This window comes from Macrobrachium rosenbergii, chromosome 41, assembly GCF_040412425.1.
Source record: "Macrobrachium rosenbergii isolate ZJJX-2024 chromosome 41, ASM4041242v1, whole genome shotgun sequence".
Classification (NCBI taxonomy): Eukaryota; Metazoa; Arthropoda; class Malacostraca; order Decapoda; family Palaemonidae; genus Macrobrachium; species Macrobrachium rosenbergii.
Window position 1 is genome coordinate 53,334,899 of NC_089781.1, and position 17,783 is coordinate 53,352,681.

General features: G+C 36.1%; 1 protein-coding gene across 3 annotated transcripts in view; it reads left to right on the forward strand.

The window, feature by feature from the left end:
* Positions 1–17,783, forward strand: part of LOC136826864 (B-cell linker protein-like) — an 850,768-nt gene that overhangs the window by 46,256 nt on the left and 786,729 nt on the right. The gene's annotated exons all lie outside the window — the stretch shown is intronic.

A 17,783-nucleotide genomic window follows, 5' to 3' on the forward strand; every position in this document is an offset into this window, starting at 1 on the left:
ATATATATATATATATATATATATATATATATATATATATATATATATATATATATATATATATATATATATATATATATATATATATATATATATATATATATATATATATATATATATATATATATATATATATATATATATATATATATATATATATATATATATATATATATATACACAGTGAACCCCGTATGCAGGGGATGTGTCCCACACCCCCGTGAATAGGTCAAATCATGAATGCTTAAAACCCATCTTAAAACACTTAGAACTGCCCATTTTGATAGCTTAAACCAAGAAAACCCTGTAAAAATGCTTATACCTGAGTATTTTAATAGTTTTATCACAAAAAGTGCATTTATTCATGAAAAATATATGAAAATACAGTAATTAGTGAATATTTCTCAGTGAAAAATACTGCGAATGGGCGAGTTTTCCGCGAATGATGGCTAGATATGTTCCACAGAGAAACCCGTGAATGCGTGAGTCCGCGAACCATGAGAACGCGAATACGGGGGTTTACTGTATGTATATTTGGGTCTTTTTTGGTAAGCAAAAAATCTAAACTTCTAGTGATATTCAATCATTTACCTTCATTTTGCAACAAACGGGAAGTCTCTAGCACAATTTTCCGATTTATGGTGAATTTTTGAAAAAACTTTTTCCTTCCCTCCGCGCGCGGTAACTCCGCTGAAAATCTTAGCATGTCTTGAGTCACCTTGTCGCAATTTTCGTACCGTTTTCTATTAGGCGTTACATAAAGTGTTATACATCAAAATGTGTGCAATTTCATGTAGAATACAACAAAAAATAACTCATGGTTGTAGCGTTTATCGGTATTGAAATATTTTCATATAAATCACGATAAGTGACAAAATTTGAACCTTCAGTCAACATTGACTCGACTGAAATGGTCAAAAAACGCAATTGTAAGCCAAAACTCTTGCATTCTAGTAACATTCAATCATTTACCTTCATTTTGCAACAAACGGGAAGTCTCTAGCACACTATTCCGATTTATGGTGAATTTTTGAAAAAACTTTTTCCTTCCCTCCACGCGCTCGGTAACTCCGCTGAAAATCCTAGCATTTCTTGAGTCACCTTGTCGCAATTTTCGCACTGTTTTCTATTAGGCATTACATAAAGTGTTATACATCAAAATGTGTGCAATTTCATGTAGAATACAACAAAAAATAACTCATGGTTGTAGCTTTTATTAGTTTTGAAATATTTTCATATAAATCACGATAAATGACAAAATTTGAACCTTCGATCAACTTTGACTCGACCAAAATGGTCGAAAAATGCAATTGTAAGCCAAAACTTTCATTCTAGTAACATTCAATCATTTATCTTCATTTTGCAACAAACGGGAAGTCTCTAGCACAAAATTTCGATTTATGGTGAATTTTTGAAAAAACTTTTTCCTTCCCTCCGTGCGCAGGAACTCCGCTGAAAATCTCAGCATCTCTTGAGTCAACTTGTAATTTTTGCCCCATTTTATATTAGGCGTTACATAAAGTGATATACATCAAAATGTGCGCAGTTTCATGTAGAATGCAACAAAAAATAACTCATGGTTGTAGCTTTTATTACTTTTGAAATATTTTCATATAAATCACGATAAATAGAAAAAATTCGAACTTCGGTCAACTTTAACTCGACCGAAATGGTCGAAAAATGCAATTGTAAGCTAAAACACTTACAGTCTAGTAATATTCAATCAATTACCCTCATTTTGCAACAAACTGGAAGTCTCTAGCACAATATTTCGATTTATGGTGAATTTTTGAAAAAAACTTTTTCCTTCCCTCCGCGCGCGGGAACTCCGCTGAAAATCTCAGCATTTCTTGAGTCACATTGTCGTAATTTTGGCTCCATTTTATGTTAGGCGTTACATAAAGTGTTATACATCAAAATGTGTGCAATTTCATGTAGAATACAACAAAAAATAAATCATGGTTGTAGCTTTTATTAGTTTTGAAACATTTTCATATAAATCACGATAAGTGACAAAATATGAACCTTCGGTCAACTTTAACTCGACCGAAATGGTCGAAAAATGCAATTGTAAGCTAAAAAACTTACAGTCTAGTAACATTCAATCATTTATCTTCATTTTGCAACAAACGGGAAGTCTCTAGCACAATATTTCGATTTATGGTGAATTTTTGAAGAAACTTTTTCCTTCCCTCCAGGCACGGGAACTCCGCTGAAAATCTCTGCATTTCTTGAGTCACCTTGTTGTAATTTTTGCGCCCACATCAAAATGTGCGCAATTTCATGTAGAATACAACAAAAAATAAATCATGGTTGTAGCTTTTATTACTTTTGAAATATTTTCATATAAATCACAATAAATAGAAAAAATTCGAACTTCAGTCAACTTTAACTCGACCGAAATGGTAGAAAAATGCAATTGTTAACTAAAACACTTACAGTCTAGTAATATTCAATCAATTACCTTCATTTTGCAACAAACGGGAAGTCTCTAGCACAATATTTCGATTTATGGTGAATTTAAAAAAAAAAAAATTTTTTTACATCCGCGCATTACGAATTCATGCATCATTTTGTGATAATATTTTCTCTGCGTTGCTTTGATAGTTTTACAATCTGTTATGTACCAAAATCATCGCAATTTAGTGTACAATACAATGAAAAAAATTAACTCGTTAGCTTTAACCGTTTTGCTCACTGCGGGATTTGTATACAATTATATATGAAATTTTTTTTTGCGCTGTCATATATATTCCAATACTTATATATGATAATGATATTTTTTTCATTTCTGATGGTTGCATACTAAACTTCAGCTAATTACAAAAAAATGAGCCAAAAATGAACTCTTAATGTTAAAAACTAAGCGTGCTGTGATTTTTTGAAAAAAAAAAATTTTCTCCGCTTCGGTGCTCACTCCCAAACGCCGCCGGCATCCGACAAACACTTTTGTAAATATAGGCTCGGCGTTTAAGAGTTAACAGCTCTCCTAGGGCTGGCCCGAAGGATTAGACTTATTTTACGTGGCTAAGAACCAATTGGTTGCTTAGCAACGGGACCTACAGCTTATAGTGGAATCCGAACCACATTATAGTGAGAAATGAATTTCTATCACCAGAAATAAATTCCTCTGATTCTTCATTAGCCAGCCGGAGACTCGAACTCGGGCCTAGCGAGTGCTAGCCCACAACTCTACCGACTCGCCCAACAAGGAACTTCAAAGAGAGAGAGAAAATGGTTTTCTCCCCTCCATTCAGGACGGACCCGACCTCATTAAAGCGAAGATAGATGCTCAGAATTGATACTGTTGAAATATTAAAATTATATTAAAGTACTATTGAAATTATATTAAAATGACACATAAGTGTTTCAGGATGATAATATAAGCATTATTAGAGGGTACATTTTATGGTAAAATAATGATTTACTGGGCATACTAATTTTCAAATATTAATAATAAGTTTAAAAGTGTCTCTCTCTCTTATTTAGATAAGAGAGTTTTTCCAACTTGCAATATGTACGTATGTTTCTTTTGTATGATAAATGATTTACCTAATAAGTACTAATTTTCAAATAATAATAATAATAATAATATGTAATATAATATTTTCCATGCATTTGTGTAGTAAATTTTTTAACATTCCAGTCTCTTTTTTATCCTCGGCTTGAGAAAGGAGGGGGGGAGGGTAAATGCCAATTTACTTGACAGTTTGATATATTGGTCGGAGGGGAGGGAGTGTTGCCCTCAGAAGCTCAAAGATTTCAATCTTTTGATATTGTAAGCCATTATTCTCTCTCTCTCTCTCTCTCTCTCTCTCTCTCTCTCTCTCTCTCTCTCTCTCTCTCTCTCTCTCTCTCTCTCTCTCTCTCTCCCTCCCCAGCCAGCTTTGTTGAATATTAGTTGAAGTGGTAACTCCTTTTACTCTGCTTTGGCTCGAAGGCTTAGAATTTCAAATATACATATTTTTAAGGGTACTAATGTTTAAGATGACTTTAAAATTATATTATTCATAATATAATTTCAAAGATTAATACAGTAATAGGATAATAATTTAAGGGGTATTTGATGTAGGAATAATACTTTACGTATACATTTGGTATTTGAACTTTCAAAATAGGCAGTTATAAGCCTTTATAGAGGTGGGGGGGGGGTTAGCAAGTATTCGCAGATTTTAACTATTTGCGGGGGAGCTCTGGAACGCATCTTCCGTGAATACGGAGGGTTTACTGTATGGACATATACAAAGAAAAATTGCCAAAGTACATTAGCATGTGCGTATTGTGGATCTAACGAACATGCCACACAGTGGATGTGTGGTGACCTCTAGGTAAACCTAAAGTGCTTGAACCGGGCATAATGTCTTGTCTTCTAAATTGAGTTTTCTTATAAGAATAGATTTCCTTTTTAAAGGATCCTCATTCTTGGCCAGGGTTGATAGGCCAGGGGACAATAATAATTGATGGTCAGATGTTTGTGTGATGCATTGTCCCCCATCCAAGAGAGACCAGTTCACCAATTCGAGCTCCTGATGCTAATGCAATGAAGAAAATCGCCTTTTGTAGCATGTGCTTTGTGGTTGTATTAGGCCAGCTGAATTGAGAGATTCATAGAAGTCTAAGCACCTTGTTCAGGGACCAAGTAATTGGAAGCCTTTCGGGAGCAGGAGTGGTTGTCCAATATCCACTCTGTTGAAGCTGTCGTTTTTCTTGATAGTCTGCTATTACAATGTGAGGTGAATTGCAGACATGTGCCACTTTCTTGCTTGGGCCATCTGAAGGATGGCTAGCATTATCATATTGAGAGGAGGTGAACATGATCCTGACCTCATGATGTAGGATATTGTGGTTATGTTGTCTCTCTTCTGGGGATTTGAGTTTTTTGAGAGACAAAAAGACAACCATCAGCTCCAGGAAATTGATATAAGAATTCCTCAGAGTAGCTGACCACCTCCCTGACACCTGACGATCCTCCCAACCTGTCAACGAGGCATACAGATGGAGGATTCAGGGTGGCCTGTTTCGCCAGAGATTCCTTCCAGATCCAAGGCTGAGGTATCTCCTCAACTTTTTTAATCTTTTGATGAGGTCAGTCTTGTATCTTTTTTCTTGCATGCGATAGCCAGAATTTATTCACATTTTTAGTTGTAATTTAAGTATTGGATCTGTCCTGATACGAACTGCAGCAAGACCATCATACGTTGTAATTGCCATCTGAAAACCCTGGGCTGTGCAAGGAACCTTTTGAGGACTTGCCTTATTCTGTTTTGAGCATGATGGGGAAAGACAACAGGCCTGAAGAGCATCCCAACACAGTCCCAGCCACTGAAAGTGTCTGCTGGGAGTGAGGTGGGATTTTTTCAAATTTATTATAAAACCTTTTGACTGTCGTGGGTTGACCAGTGCTCTTAGGTTTTTCAAGCACTTTTCTTGTTGGCCCGCAGATCAACCAGTTGTCTAGGTAGGCTATTAGTTGTACTCCTTTTTGTGTGAGTTCTCAAACAAATACCATTGCTAATTTTGTAAAATATTCTTTAGGCAATGGTTAGCCCAAAGGGCATGACTTTGATTCTGTACATATCTTTCCCTATCCGGAACTTTAGGAAGGGGAGGAAGGGAACGGCTATAGGGATGTGCCAGTATGTATCTTTCAGATCTATAGAAACTGTCCAAGTCCCTTTTGGAATGATTCAACGTACATAGACAACGGTAATTGCAGTATCTGAAACTTTTGGCAAACAGTGTGTTTGTTCAATGTTGATTGGTTGAGGATCATTCTACTTTTGGAGGAATCCTTTTTGAGGACACAGAAGAGACATACTTGGTGGCGAATATATGCATGTTTCTCTATGGGCCCCATTAACAGGACCTTTCTGCACATATAAATGATGCTGCCCCCCCACTGGGAAAACTTCCATTGTCTGTGATATCGTTGAAGCCGACCCCCGACCATATAATTCCTCCTGGTATCTGCCTCCTCCTCTGCCTTCGCCTTTGATAGATATTCAGGTTTGCTTTTCCTTTTTCCCCTATAAGAAGGTTTTTGGATGTTGTGAAAAGGGATGTCCTTGCTGTTGTTATTGTTGTCCCTTTGAAGGGAATTGCCCCTTCTGACCACCTACCTGCTTTTTGAAGAAGGAAAACTTTTGGGGGTGACTGAAGGCTTGTATGATTTTTTATCAAAGCGAGCCTTTTTTGGGGTTGGGTAAAGGAAAATTTTGGGTTTTTTGTTTCCTGAATTCCCCTTTCCCCAGAAGAGTGTACACTGTACAGTTCTGTTGGCGGGCATGCTCGTTGAGTTGAGCCACAACAGACTCCTTAAACAGGTCCTTACAGAAGGGGTTAGAATGTAATAATGCAGTGACATTTGAGAGTGATTTGATTGAGCCTTCCATTGCTCCCATTTGCGCTTTCATGCGCTATTCTAGGAAGTCACAGAGTGCTTCCCATCAGGTTCTCATAAGGCTTTTGGCTCAGCAGCAAAAATTATCCTGGAATCTTCTGGAAGCCTTTTGGTGGCAAATTCCAGCAAAGTGGTAGAGGTTATCATAATAAGGAGTTGGAGCCTAGCTTAAAATTCTGATGAGGCTGTCCCCTCTGAGAGTCTTCTCATAGGGGTTCCAAACTGCTGCATAGCTATATCTAAAGGGAGCTTTTTCCTTTTCAAAGGGAGTTGTAGTGTTGCCCATTCCTTGGTGGAATTTCCTGAAACTGGGATGACCGTGGCAGATGGTTTTAATTCTGCCATTGTCTCTTTTTAGTCACTACAAAATCTGAAAATCTGTCTTCACATGATTAATAATTTTGAAAGTGAAGGGACAGAAGGCTGGGGCTATTGGTGAGCAACTTGGGTCTTATTCAAAATGGAATTAGAGGTCCATTTTTCGTTGACCTGGTAGAGGGTGATTTCTATAGCTTTTAATGCTATAGGCACAGATGAAGATGGTACCAGGTGCCATTCTGTATTAGGGAATGCTGCTGTTTCTAAATTCTACACATACAACTTCGATCATAGTGTTTTTCTCATTAATAACATACTTGCCATTGGGAGAGAAAATGCACATTGAGGTGTCTCGCCATTTTTTATCAGAATCATCAGGGGTGGGTATTGGAGCCCCTATTATGTTTTGATCTGAAGTTCTGTATTCCAGACTGATCCTTTGTTGTTTCCAGTTGGAATTCTAACATTAGACCTTGTTTGGGCAGCATTTGTATCCACACTCACTTTTTGGTTACAGGATGTAACACTCACTTTTTGGTTACAGTATGTAGTACTTTTACGTTTTGGGGTGTGCCTGATCAACTTGCTTTCCTTTTCAGAATTATGCTTCATATCCCTTATATATTGCTGTTCTGTGGCAATTTCCTTACGGAATTGATCAAATGCTGCAAACTGCGTATCCCTTTTGGGGGAGCTTGTGCAGTCTAACTGAACTGTAACTGCCTGTTGATCAAGGGGCAGAAGTCCTGGGTAAATTAATGTAGTCATTTCAGTTGGAGTTAGGTGGATCCAAGTATCCCATTTGGGGGAAAGATCCTATTCAGCAACGATAGCTGCATGGGGAATAGAATTTCTTCAGGAGGGTTTCTCCCATGGCTAGCTAAAATTTGTGTCCCTGAGCCTTCTGGGTTCAGCAGGGTCATTTCAGTGGCAATGTCCACTTCATATTCTTTAGTAAGAATGTCAACTCCATATAAAGATTCCTCTACTTCCTCTGCAGGGTTAACCTGGGAGGTACTGTCGAATGATGTCACTGGGTTTTGGCCCAAACATTGATGTTGTACTGAGAAAGGGTTAAATATCTGCTGCTGGAGTTCTGCTAGAAAGATATAATCGCTCCCTCCCTCACCCCTACTGAACCCTAGGACCCATCAAGACAACTTAAAAGGAGCTGTTTTGTCTTTAAAACTTGCTGCCAGGAGTATACTAGAAATCTCGCCCACATCTGGTGACCAAGCAAATTTTCCTTGTTTTTTTACAAGGACTATGCTCATGGCAGGTGGTATAGGTTGTACCCACTGGCAAAAAGTGAACTGAGCAATTTGCTACGGAACACTTGAACTAAGGATCCTGCCTAATGGGGCCCCTGTAGTGATATAAAGCAAGTTGTTATTAGAAGCTAGTTAGTATTAATTGTTTTTAAGTGAGGGACACTTCTGTAGTTCCTCATATAGTTTCCTTATTAGAGGTTAACTTGATTACAAGTGTGCAGTTGTAATACATTTAACTAAATATCTATGTTAACTCAAACCTTCTAAGGTTTAGGTTAGTTGTCATACCTGTATATGGCTGTATTACTTAAACACTGTTAGTCCTGTGCAATGGCTAAGTGAAATTTTTAATTCTAATTGTCATGCCATTCAGACTAACTGCTATGAACTACTGCAATTTGTTTAACTAACCAAAGCTACTGTTTTATATAGCTTAGGTAATGCTTCTAGTATAATCTACATTAAGCTAAGAACAGAGGATTTCTTAGAAGGTTCTTGCTTAACCTATTCTAGGCCACTGCCTATTATAGGCTTATTTAAAACTTAAGGATATAAACTATACAGAAAATAATCCTTTTATAATCTGGTTTTCTGTTTTATGTGATCGAGACTACCCTTTTATCTGATATTTGGCCATCGCTGTTTTTGTCTAATAGTAGGATATTCCTTAAAAAGGGGTTCCTACTTAATCTGGTTAGGCTAGTGCCTGTTCTAGGTTTATATTACCTTTGAGGATATAGGCTACATAAGACCCTACTAGTATGTAGCCTTACAGATATGCTACTGAGTCATAAAAAACTAGGTTATTTTATTAAGGGGAGCGCACGCTTACATAGAAATAGTACCCCGATTTTTATGAAATTTTTATATGTTATACATATATATAAGGTGATGTTCCAGAAAAAATTTGAGAGTGATCGGATGATTATTTTGGATTTTATTTTTAAAAAAATCATAAAAAATTAAAAATGATTCACCTCCTTCATTTTTAGAGCTATTGCAATGCAGCTTCATACTCAGAAAGTATATCATAGTATGAAAAAAAATAATGGGAAGAGTTTGCTACTTTTCCTTATTTTTTGGTGGGGGTGAGGGGGGATTTTTCCACCCAAATTTGTATAATTTGATTATCATGGGTTCTCGTCAACCTAAGGAAAAACCTAGCCCAAACAAATATTCGCCTTTCTTTCCTCTTTCCAATGGTATATTTAACTTTAAAATTGACCTAGAAATAAAAAAGTAGTTCGCGTTTGAAGTGCAAAAAAGTGAAAACAGAAAAACGACCGTAAGGTCAACAAGTGTTTTTTTTTGGCACTCGGAAAAAACTTATTTTAGAGCATTAATTTAATTGATTTCTGGCTCCAGGTCACCCGCCCCCCCTTTATAAAAAGGGGTATTATTCGCTCGAGGCGAGGGTATCATCAAGTACCACCTAACTCATTGTTGCCTGGTTTGAAACTAAGAAACTAAAAGTTTAGTAGCTACCAGGCTGATATTCATGACTCATTTTCAGTCGTTTTTTTCACTTGTTTGGTCTTTTTGGTCTTTGGAGTTTGATTTTCAAGCCTTTTTGTCTCTCGAATGAAGAACTTCTTCTATACTTTCACTTGTGCCAAACAGATGTGTTAGTAAGTTGAATTTCTCATAGCCAAAGTTGTGTTCAATTTCCTCAATATTTATCTCACTCAATTGATGGTGCTGAGATTTTCCATTGCTAATTCGCTTTGCTGGGGCACTAACTTTAAACTACATGATTGGCACTTCATTAAAATATCAGTATCCCATCTATTTGCAGAGACTTCGACCTGAACTTTACCCCTGTAATTTCCTACCTTGCACCTAATACCCAACACTATTTTATCTAACTGAGATTTGATATAATGAACTTGTCATCACGTACTCCCTTTTCATCATCCTTTATTCATTTCATCAACTGTGAGCGTATTTTTGAAGGTGAAAGTATATAGATTGTATTTAGAGTTACTGGATGTAAAAAAAAAACGGCAAAAAACACCACAAATAGCGAAAAAATTGCTCAGAGTAAAAAGTTGCCCACCACCAGCTTTCAACGTTTGGTGGCAACCCCGTCTCCTACCTCGCATTCACCAAGGAACAAACCATTGTTGTTGCCAGACGCTGCCAGACGTAGGAGATAAGGTGATATAAAAATTAAAATAATTAATAAATTAGGCGAATAAAGGAAAAAATGACAATAGTCATTGGGAGCCAAACGTCAGCCCTACCTCACCGTGTGGGGGGCGGAGGCCCAAAACCCCATCAGTTTTAATATTTGGAAAAAATGCTTTGGTCACGTGATAACGAAGGTGTTGCTCATGTCTTACGGCCATTTAACCATTTTTTTTTTAATTTCAAAAATATTTATCAAAAATCGAAGAGTGCGCTCCCTTTGAGCCTAGGATACTGTTTACAGTACCAGGTGTTTTGAAATTATAGCCCCCCCCCCCTCCACAGAACAAATGGAAAGTTATGAAGTTTCTGCTATAGCCTGTCTCCAAGTACATTATTTTAAGTTTCTATTAAGCTATTTTTCATTTTACATTTCTCGTATTTTCAGACTGAGTGACGGAGTTAGATACAGCCATGGCTAACGACTCTGAGGAAATCAGATGGATTGACCGAATCCGGGCTATAATCTTCAGAGAGGCCAGGGATGCTGGCGCATCCTTCATTAAAAGAGATGAATCCTTTGTTAAAAGAAGTGAACAAAAATCCATATGACTGTCATCACGAAAAGAATGAGAATCTTGGAAGGCCTGAATTCCTTTCTCAGGAGTCAAAAGACATCATAGCTGAAGCAGTGGGTAGACCAAGAAAGTCTTTACATAAATTGGCACTTGAACTAGAAACAAAAAGGGAAAAGAAGAGAAGTTATAGTACTGTATATCATGAGTTGAAAAAATCTGGTATCAGCCATTTCATGTTATCAGCAACCCCAACATCACTCAGCATTGCCGCATCAGATGGATTCTTCATTTACACAGTCAGGAAGCCAAATCATAAAAATGACATTATTTGGGCTGCAAAGTTTGATGATATCAGCGATGACATGCACTATCGCCAAGTTGTGAAATTTCCTGAATGTTTGGGAATTTTTCTCAGTTTCACAGCCAAACGGTTAATGTGGATCATCAAAGAAAAAGGACAGTCATGGAATGGCGATTACTTCGAGAAACTGTGCTTACTGGTGGAGTATTTCCTTTCCTCAAAGATCCTGAAAATGTGTTATCTGTTGAAGAAGTCACATTTTTGCATGATAAGCGGCCATGTTTCAAGGTCTTCAGACACAGGAGCTGCTTCAAAATAGTGGTATCGATTTCTTCTCGTCAAGTGAATTTCCAGGTAGCTCCCATGACCTTAATATGTGAAAACATTGGTAGTATCTTAAAGGATCGTGTTGAAGCGCACACAGTGAACTATGATGGTATACCAAGCCTCGACGACCTGCGAAGAGAGGTGACGGAAGTGCTCAGGGAAATGGAGTTTGAGTCTCGGCTTTTTTGCGATTTGCTGAAATCATACCCCTCAAGAATGCAGACTGTGGTACAGGCAGATGGAGGCCACACAAAATATGAAATACTCAGAGAGAAATTTAAATAAATACCTGTTCTGAATTACTTTTGTTTTTGTCCATATCAATTTTAGTTTATGCTGTTGAGGGGGGGAGCCCTAATTTCGAAACACCCTGTACATATAATCTTTGGCTTATTTGTTCTTTCTTAACCTAGTATAGGGTATTGCCTAATCCACATTATTATAGATCACCCTTAAATGCATAGGATACATAAAAACAGAAAACTTACTAATGTGTAACCTTATAGTTAGTCTACTATTTTTTGTGACTCAAGTTGTTGTTTATATCCAATCCTAGGCTGTTTGTTCTACTATATAAAACAGTAACTCACTTATGTGTAACCTTATAGCCAGGCTATAACTTACTCTAATCTACACTACTGCCTAATCTGGATTATTTAATTCACACTTAAGGGTATAGGTCACATAAAACACAATTACCTTAGTATGTAGCCTTAAGGCTAGGTTACCATCTCATCCAACAAAGATTGCTATTTCATCTAGTCCTAGGTTACATGGTCTAGGCTAACAATTTAGTCCAAAAATGGGATGCTTCGTAAAAAGTTATCGCTTAACTTGACCTAAAGTAATGCCTAGGCTAGTCCTGGATTATTTACCTCATGCTTAAGTGCATAGGCTTATATAAAAGGAAAAAAATTGTACTAATATGTAGCCTTATTGTTAGGGTGTCGATTTATTTTGCCCAGATGTTATTATATCTGATCCTAGGGTCCTTGGTCTAAGCCAGGCCACTTAAGGATATGTAATCCTAGGACATAGGGTACAGACAGCATCTACTATTAATCTAGTCTAAATTATTTTCACTTACTGCCTAGGTTATTGTAGACATCGTATAATCTGAAAGGATTTTCTATATTAATGATAAGTTGTGGAAGATTTATTTTAGTTAAAACATTTAGTTAGAATTTAAAACAATTTTTGCTTTACGAAACTTGGTGGCAGTCAAGGAGCGGGGTTCCAGCTTTTACAAAGAAATTACAATTCCAAAAGATTAAAACTAAAACTTTTAACTGGAACTTATTATTAAGTTCGTATCTTGCTATTTTTGATGTTTTCATGATCCTCGATAATGAAAACGGAGAAAAAAGTAGAATTTTTTCGGAGCTCTGTTAACAACATGAACCGTTCACTATAGACCAAAGAGAGTTAATGGGTCCTTGGTCTTTAATGGCCCAGTTGTGAAAAAGAGGGTGGATGCGCATGTGTGGTAGTCACTTCTCTTTCTTGCAGGGTTCAGCTTTGCTGAAGATAGGGGAAAGTGCCCGATTATCTATGAGTCCATTATATACTCTATCACATGTTATAATGTTAATCATTACGACACAATACCTGGCCAAAAAGAAGCTAGAAGAGAACTCTTTGATATTAGTTTGGTCACCATGGAGCTCAGGTAGACCATGGATGGTAACTCATTGAGGACAAAACAAGCAACTACACTATCAAAAATGAGTTTTATTGTTCAATAACAAGCTAAAACATATGTTTGCTTATTATCAGTTATATTCCACATTGTTACCCATGTTGCAAACTACGTGGAAAACTACAAAGAAGAAAAGAGAACAAATAAAATTCATAGGAAGCATTACGAAAAAAGAACGACACATGAAAACACATGTGGATTTAATGAATGTTTCATTGAATTGTGCAACAAAAGCAGAAACATAACAAAAGACAGCTTAACAAGTTCTGTAAGAAATTTGATAAAATACGGAAGTAAAGAAACTACTACGGTAGTTTCAGACACTCACGAAAAGGGCTGTATGTGCATTGGACACCGAATATGTTTTAAAGAAAAGCAAGTAAATGTCATGACTAAAATCTTAGAAAAAATGCAAATTGATATTCTACAAAAAGAAAATAAAACTTGAACACTTTAACATAATATTTTCAATAATTATATACAGTACAATGAAACTTGAATGGTCTGCAGACCAGATTACATTTAGGAGAAATACAACGATTACTAAAAGAATATTAACCAATGATATTATGTTCACAACATTTCAACAACACAGTATCAACAGTAGGAGCATCTACATCTAGAGAGGAAGAAGGAAATTTAGGTACAGCCATCTATGTACATAAAGTATGTTATCACCAAGTAATAGTAAACGTTACTGATTTACAACAATCAGGTATTAGAATACGATAATTATGTAATTTATAATTTATACAACCAGCATAATAAAAATTATATCACTGATAAACTTAAAGAATTACTTAACAATGCCAAGGAACCTACATTAATACTGTAGTAAGTGATTTTAATGCTCACAACCCACTACTGTATGGGACTGTAATTATACAAACTGTCAATTGTAGCACTGGAAGTAAAATGAAAGACTTAATGGATTTAAATGACATGTGCAGTATAAATGATTATGAAATCACCACACATTATTCGAAAACACATGAAACATTTTTCTCAGTAGACTTAACTGTGTGCCTCTAGTAGACAGATTTATAAAGCAGATTGGGAGCGATATGAACTGCACACTAGGAATATCCCACCATTTGAATATTAAAAGACCATAATAAAACTAATAAATCAAAATGTCATCCAACAGAACACAAAGTTCCATGGTGGTTTGACAAGCTATACCATTTCCAAACCTTGTTGTTTTGGGCAGGGCACGGGTGGGAAGTTGCACTGCCAAATCAAACGTTCTCAGTCAGTTTATTTAGTATTTGAAAATGCTACAGACCTAAAAAAAATACTAAAATAATCATTGCCAGATATTCATTTTATCATTTAAAAACCTTTTGTAACATTTTACACTGGGTAACAATGTAAACATTGCTTTTTTTCTTAAACGTGCCACAGATTTTGAGCTACATTGCCAGTTTTCTGAAGGATTCAAGTCCAAGCTAAGCTGCCCTTGCGGCATGTAGAGGTCAAATTTCGATTTTGGAATATGACGAGTATGGAAATAAAAAACCTCTATTAACTAAAATAATACAGGATTGTGTAGAGTGTTTTAAACTAAAAAGCAGGTAGTGTGTGAAGTGAGAATATTTCTATTTGCATAAAAGGAAATAATTTTTAAAAATTATATTTTGTTAATGTAGGAAGAAAATTATTTAGCAAATACCTGAGTGCAGAATTTCTCCAAGTAAACACACACATGTATATATATATTATATATATATATATATGTTACGCTCATTATTGAAAATTGCCGATTATTGAAAATCGGCAAAAAATTGCCTATTTTACATAATCAGCAAGGGCCCTGCCTAATATTGAAAATTTTCAATAATGGGCAAAATATTGCTCATTTTATATATTAGGCAACACGTTTTTGCTGAATATTGATAACGTTGCGAATATTGAAAATATTGTAACTTAAGTGTTTCAAACAACCAGTATTCAATTTTGACAGCTGGAAGGTCCATTCTAAGCTCTAAGCAAACTAATGTAGACCATAATGACTCTCTAGTTTATTAACAGTTTAAGAATGTTTACTGTAATACACTCATTTTATAACAGCCATCATCTATTTTTTAATTCTATTATAATATCCATTTTTTTCTTCATAAGCAATTAATTTGGAAATTCAAGTAAACACTGAAAACACAGATAATACAATTTATTTTTGTAACATAATATTATTAGAATACTGACTTATCAACCTTAACCAAATAATTGGCAAATAATTCACCGACGATAAAAAATTAACTAATCTATATCTATTTTATATAAAGAAACAAAATAAAAACTAAACATTCTTACAGCTGTTGCTAGGATGGCACCTAGAGTTACACTTCACACCTTCACTCCTATTTACAAGTTGATAACAATTGTTGGTGATAGTAACAAGGAATTAGGCTACTAAAACTTACTTATAAATGGCCAAACTGCCATTAACAAAAGAGATTAGAATAGGACAAAACATTAAAAGTTAAAAATAGTGTCATTAATTACAGATGGTATAGTAGTCGATTTATCAATATTCGGCAAAATGGTCTTGCCGAGTTTTGAAACCCTGCTGATTTTAAATACTAGGCAAGAAAAATTGCTCATTTTTATATAATCGGCAAATTGCTTGCTCATTCTCAATAATAGAGCATTTCTATTGCCGATTTTCAATAATCGGCAATTTTCAATAATGAGCGTAACATATATATATATATATATATATATATATATATATATATATATATATATATATATATATATATATATATATGTAAAGGATTTTTGACAACGGAAAAATCTATTTCTGAGGAGAGACCTGTGTCACCCGGTGAAATAACCTTTCAGCGCTTATTTCTAGGTAAAGCTATTGCTAAATATACCAGAGAAAAGCTAAAAAGCTAAGCTGGAGTTACTACCACCAGTGCGAGCTCCATGAAATGGAGTCGTGTATGAGAAAGGGTGAGATTGTCACAATCACAGGCCTCTGCCCTGTAAACATTCCCAATGTCAAAAGTCCCACCGAGTGAGGTGCCGTTACAAACCCCCGCACCACTCGCGGACTGTAAACAAACCAGCGTCACCCACATTCCATGTTAGCACCCCCATCCTGGAATGGTATTTTATCAGGGGGGGAAAAAAGGAATCAGGGGTGGGTCACCGGGTGACACAGGTCTCTCCCCAGAAATAGATTTTTCCTTTGTCAAAATCCTTTTTCTGGGTTTTCCGACCTGTGTCAGCCAGTGAAATAATAACAGAGAAACCAAAATACCATCCTGAAACAATAAAGGAAACTTGTAGAGGAAAGAAATAAAACTATAAATCCACAAGAGTTTTAATTATCCTGGTAGCAAAATATTGGTATTTAAATATATAATATTGATACTTAAACCTATTTGTAAGATTAAGGTGTACATAAACATAAAACTATCCATAAGACTAATAAGTACATAAACATGTAATATAGGTACTTAAATATATACTTAAGATTAAGGTGGGGGAACTATGTCCCATAAGACAAAAGAACACAAAAACGTATTTAAATTTAAACATAGTAGACAATACAAAACTATGACATGGTCAGGAGACAGGCTGTGAAGCATGCCTGACCTGGAGGTGATCGAAAGGGAATAAATGAGGCAGGTAGGAGGGAGGAGAGTGACTGAGTACGAGAAAAGAATTAAACAGAGGGATGAACGATGTTCCCTGCCGCCACTGTGGTGAACTTCAGAGCTTCTAGGGATTTTAGATAGTGGCGTTTGAAAACTACGGGAGACTTCCACCCCGTATATTTTGTAAGATCCTCGAAATTCATATAATGGAAATAGTTAGTGGAGGTGGCCACTGCCCTAATGTCATGTACTTTCGGAACTGAGTCTGGGTTGCATGTTTAATAAAATACAAGATCTGTTGCCTGATGGCTTTCATAGAAATAGTTCCTCCCCCTTCCCTTACAAACAGAGGCCCCGAAGTTATCTGTGAGGTCCTGTCTAAATAGGCTTTTAAAGTAAAGACTGGGCATAAAGACAGGTCTTGTGGGAGGGGGATGATCTTCCAGGGAGACCACCTATCTTGAGGATCTTCATTCTTAGCTAGGAACTTAGGGTGAGGAGCTAGCAACACTTCACCTGATGGAAGGAAATCAATATGGTTGGGTTCTCTAGACAGGGCAGACAGCTCGGAAATTCTAGCACCTGAAGCTAAACTAATTAAAAATAGGGTCTTCCTCAATAAATTAATGAAAGAACAATTTTGATTATCCGTTTCTGAAGCTAATTTAAGAACATTTAAGAACCAGGAAACCGTATGTGGGCGGGTTACTGGTCTTAAACGAGCACAGGCTTTAGGGATTGATGAAAAATAAGAATCTGTTAAGTTAATCTTAAACCCGTGTAAAAATATCTTTTCAAAGCTGATTTGGCTGTAGTAATAGTACTTGAGAGGCCAGACCTTTCTCAAATAATGACCTAAAGAATGAAATTGCTAAATTTGTGGTCATTACAGTTGCTTCAGATTCTTTTTAAGAAGAGTGCTAATTTCTTTACTGCTGAGTCATATTGTCTGAGAGTGGATTCCCTTTTGTCTGATTCTAGGAACAAAGTGTTAATAGGATCAATATTAGCATCTTTCTGAGCTGCAAACTTCATGAAATCGACAAAGCCAGGGCATTCTGAATTCTTGAGGAAGCTGACACAGTCTGAGTTTGTACTATTTGCGTCAGTTTTGGGTTGGGAATTTGAAAGCACCAAGCTTCAGCTCTAGAAGA